Source organism: Nicotiana attenuata, chromosome 10, assembly GCF_001879085.1.
Source record: "Nicotiana attenuata strain UT chromosome 10, NIATTr2, whole genome shotgun sequence".
Lineage (NCBI taxonomy): Eukaryota > Viridiplantae > Streptophyta > Magnoliopsida > Solanales > Solanaceae > Nicotiana > Nicotiana attenuata.
In genome coordinates this window covers 1866779-1871790 of record NC_031998.1, presented here as the reverse complement: position 1 = coordinate 1871790, position 5012 = coordinate 1866779, and positions in this window count along the sequence as shown.

Here is a 5012-nt window from a genome sequence, read left to right as displayed (position 1 = left end):
GGGGGGGGGGGGAGAACATGGAAAATAAGAAGCAGTTTCTAGAAAAGGGACAGCTGCACAAAAATTGGTTAAAAAGATGTTAATTCCCTGATTTTCAGGGAAGCTGGCAGAATATTCCCACACCCCCTCTCGCTTACACATAACACATGCTTACATTCTATAAAAAGGACTCCTCCTCTCATTTCTCACACACGTTATTATCTGCATATTCACTCACAAAAAGTACACACACTGATACAAAAAGAAAAGCTCTGCCTCTTTTTCTAAATTCTCAAAATCTGGAAATTTCGCAAGCTTAAAAGGGAGTTTCAAGCTGTTTCTTAATCGAATTTTGGAATCAAGTTTGTTGCTCCTGTGTTGTTGAGCTCATTCCCTGCATTTCAGACCTTTATTTGGTCATTGTCATCTGTTTTTTGCTATAGGTATGTGAACATTCATTTGTTATCCTTTAGTTTAATGTTTATGAATGAAATCTGATTTGTTCATGTCAAGTTCGTGCTTATTTTCTTAGATTCAACTTGTTGGCCTCTAAATCTGCTTGAAATTCTGCTTCCCGATTAATGTCTGATGAACATGTTTCATTGAATATTCAAACTGTTCAGTATCTTTTGGATGAACTAACACTGCTGGTTGACAGTGATTCACCTTCTAAAATAATGGCTTATGTTCAAAATGATCTCACGGGGTTAAACTAGTTGCTGGGTTTGTTTAGCTTAAAGTGATAGATTGAGCTATATATATATATATATATATATATATATATATATATATATATATATATATATATATCATTGTTAATTTATGAGGTCAAGTGTTCCTTTCATGTTATTGATGAGAAGGTTCTGGGTAGAAAGGATGATTTGAAGTAAGGAGTTTTACAATTGTGCTCATGTAATGCAATTTAGTTAGTTTCACAAGCTAGATTTGATAAAAGGGTACATAACTCGTGGTGGTTTGTAATGAAGTTTTCTTGAGATTGCACTAGTAGTATTCGTAATTGCTATGATTGTTGAATTTTAATTACTCTTGTGATCCTAATGCGATTGTAAATACAGTGTTGATATATCCATTTGATTGTACACAATTTATACTCTTGTTTGTTTGTTCAAAATTAGAAATGAGGTAATTTTAAGTTCTGGAAATTAGCTGTAATTGTATTTGGGTTTATGACCTTATTTCGATGGGGCCTGACTATCGGATTTGAAGTTGAATGGGTTTGAAAATCAATTGTTATCCAGCGATGCAGAGTTCATTTGAACTCACTGCTATTTGCACGCAAGGTTTAATAATCCAAAGTTCTAAAGAGATTGGGCCTGCTACCCAACCCCATTCGTTTTCTTTATCTGGGTCACCAGAATCCAATAAAGCCACGATGTAACAGTTGATCACTTTGACATAGTTTTTTTTTCCTTTACTATTAAGTGAATGCCTTTTCTTGAAATCGATTAGCTCTTAAGCATATTCAAATGCCCAAACGAATTCAGATATCCAGTGAATGACAATTCGTCAATATCTTAAACTTAGTTTAGCTCAAGTATACGTCTTGTTTACCATAGATCATCCCATAAGTCATGACCTCACAACAAATCTCAATGTAGTTTATGAAAAATAACTTATGAACATCGTAGTTGCTTTGGGCGCGATTAATAATAATCATCGTGACTATGGGTACAGTTCCCGCTGCATAGTCATGATACGTAACCCTCAATCCGAGTGTGCGTTTCACGTGACTCGACCATAACTTCAAATAATAATAAAATCAACATGTTGTATATTGTGGGTGCATTTCACGTGGCGCAATTAGCAATGTATACAAAACAAACGAGTGCGCGACATCGCGACTTGTTCAAACAAATTTCATAAATGCTAAAAGTGGTTAATTATTTAATTAAAAGGGGTTTAAAAAGCAAAAATGCATCATAGATTTAAAATGTATAATAAATTAGATAATTAGACCAATTAATAATAGTTAAGCGACCGTGCTAAAACCACGGAACCCGGTAATGACTAACACCTTCTTCCGGGTTAACAGAATTTCTTACCCGGTCTTATGTGTTCGCAGACCACAAATAGAGTCAAAATTCCTCGATTTGAAATTCAAAATAAACCGGTGGCTTGGGACACCCTAATAATTATCCCAAGTGCCGAATCAGATTAATTAAATAATTACATTTCGATTAATGTCACTTTAATTGGAAAACTCCCGATTCCTTCATAAAAAGGAGGTGTGACAGCTACGGCGACTCCGCTGAGGAACGAACCCAGAATCTCTGGTTCTGGGTTCAGAATTCGAGCTTAGAATAATTGTTATAGTTGGATTTTATTTATTATCTGATTTCTTACGTGTTTGAGCCTAATGTGCTAAATATCGCTTTTTACCGCTTTGATATTGTTTGAACTGTATAAAAATTGTTACGAAACCCTTCTTCTCTCTGAGTCTTCTAAATCTTCTGGGAAGTGTACGCTGGCGTGACTTCTTTTCTGTTAGTGTCAGACCCTAATTTAGAAAGAGGATCGGATGAGTTACAAAGCCGGATGGTCTTTTGGTTACCGGTACGCTGCCCCCCCCCCCCGGCTCGAATTATCCGCTCGGGTAAGCCACGTCTAGAATAATACACCCAGGTTTTAAAACGTAGAATGATATAGCCTCATGCCGGATCCCTAGTAGGTACGTTTGTCTGCATCATGTGCATTTAACTTTGGGGACTCAACACAGGGGTTGGGTCCGTCTAGTACAGGTGCACCCAATTTAAAAGACCATCCTGATGCATTTTACGTGCTACTTATGCATTTATTTATTTTGACTTGCATGTTGACCGGCTTCTAGAATAGGGAAAGAAAATCGAGAAAAACCAAGAGTGAGGTGGGAGAGAAAATCATCCAGTATTCAAAATATTTTGAAACTCTGCGAATATTTTCTTAAAAAAAAGGAAAGTCATTTCAAAATAAGTCATATTCTCCTGTTGCGTCAAAACTTACCGAACTACGCGGGTTTGATTCTCACCGGATGTGAGATACGTAGGCAACCCTCATCGGGTCCAGCCCCGCTTTTGCAAAAATAATCAAAAATATGAAAATGCCGTCACTTTGTCATAAATAAAGTTAGGTGATGCCAATTTTGTCCAAATAGTCGGAATTATCCGACGGGACGCCCGGAGGCCATTTTTGCAAGAATAGACACCTATGGTCCTTTTCTCAATTTTGGCCACTTAGCAAACACAGCCCTAAAATCTTCCCTTCCGAAGTGCTGAAGGTCGTATTTGCAAAAGTAGTCGTGATTTGTTTTTAGTTGGATTTTGCAACAATAATCTTTTCATGGTCAGTTTTTAAACAAAACTCACATTTTAACCTGGTCACCCTAATTTAAAAATGTGCAGAATGAGCACTATTTAGAATTTACCGGTGAAGGTTATGGATCATATTCCACTAGCACTCCACATGTGGTGGGAGGACTTAGGAAAAAAAGGGCGAGACAGGGTCAACCAATACCTGGGGCACTTACTAGACTATTGAGAATTCAACCTAGAAGTGATCTGATAGAGGCATTAGTGTCATTCTGGGATCCCACTCACAATGTCTTGCACTTCTCAAATTTTGAGCTTACACCTACTTTGGAAGAAATTGCGGGTTATGCCGGGAGTACGGAGAGGATTAAGACACAAGTACCTGGTATCCCCAAGGACTGTTACTCCCCACAAGTTTTTAGACTTACTGAAAATAAGCAGACAAATCAAGACTGAAAGTCTAGCAGAGGGAACCTCCACTTTTCACTTTCTATACCTGCGGTACGGGCACTTAAGGGGATTCGAGGACCCAGAAAATGGACTCTACAGTAAAGGAAACAAGTCAAAGTGGAAAACCCATAGATGATTTGCCTTCATGGTGGCATTTTTTAGGACTTTCGGTATTTCCAAGGGAAGACAGGCGCATATTTGCGTGTAGCCGGAGTTGCTCACGTTTTGACTACTCAGGCTAAGAGTACCCTTGCGCCCATGATCATATCAGATATATTCCGAGCCCTCACATCCTGTAAGGCTGGGGCCAAATTTTTTGAGAGGTGCAATCTGTACGGTTCTACGGGGAAAAATTGCATCGAAGAGTTTGGTGCACGAGTAACCGGATTCGAAATGTCGGAAAGGGTCCAAAATTGGATCACCCGCCTTCATTCTATAACCGCAGATCAGACTGAATGGACATTGGGTTGGCTCCCTGTTGATGAGATTGTTTATATGCCTGCCACTGGTCCCTACTTCCATCTAATGGGTCTCCGAAGCATCCAGCCCTATGCCCAGTACTGGGTTTTGAGACAACGTGGAAGATGCCAGACAGTTCCCAGAGATGAAGATCTTAGTACTCATGTGGTTGAAATCCGCTTTGATGCCCAAGGGTGAGGTCTTGCCTAGTTATGTTGCTTGGTATGGAAAGAGAGTCGCAACAAATGATGAATCTGAAAGGCCGTCTAAAAGGCCCCATATCCAAGAATTTGTCAATGCATCACAGGAACAGTGGGCTTGGTTAGCTAAAGAGAACCAATACCGGACCACCATAAGCAAACTAGAAGATCAATCAGGAACATCAAATTTGATAGTAGTTTGCAGGCTACTAAGGATGACGGAGAAAAGAAGAGGTTGGCTCGGGAAAACGAAGCCCTTCGAGCTCAGATTCAAAATATGAAAATAGCCGCCGAGACCTGGTAAGAAGCGAAAAGATGAAAGGCTCATAAGCAATCTGAGGCAAAAAGTGCATGATTTTGGGGCTGATTTGACAAAGGCCGAGGAAGACTTGGCGAAAGCTCGAGCACAGTTGTCAAAAGGTACGGAAGAACGGACAAGGTTCGCTCAGCAGTTGAAGCAAAAGTATGATAGATGAGTCACTGTCTTAAAGGAAAAGTTGACTACACTCGAAAATGAAATGGTTCAGCAAATAAAAGACTTCAAAACAGAGAGAGAACACTGCTATGCTTTGATTTACCAATTAGAAGAGAGCTTGCAGAAGCTGCAAGACCAAAACGG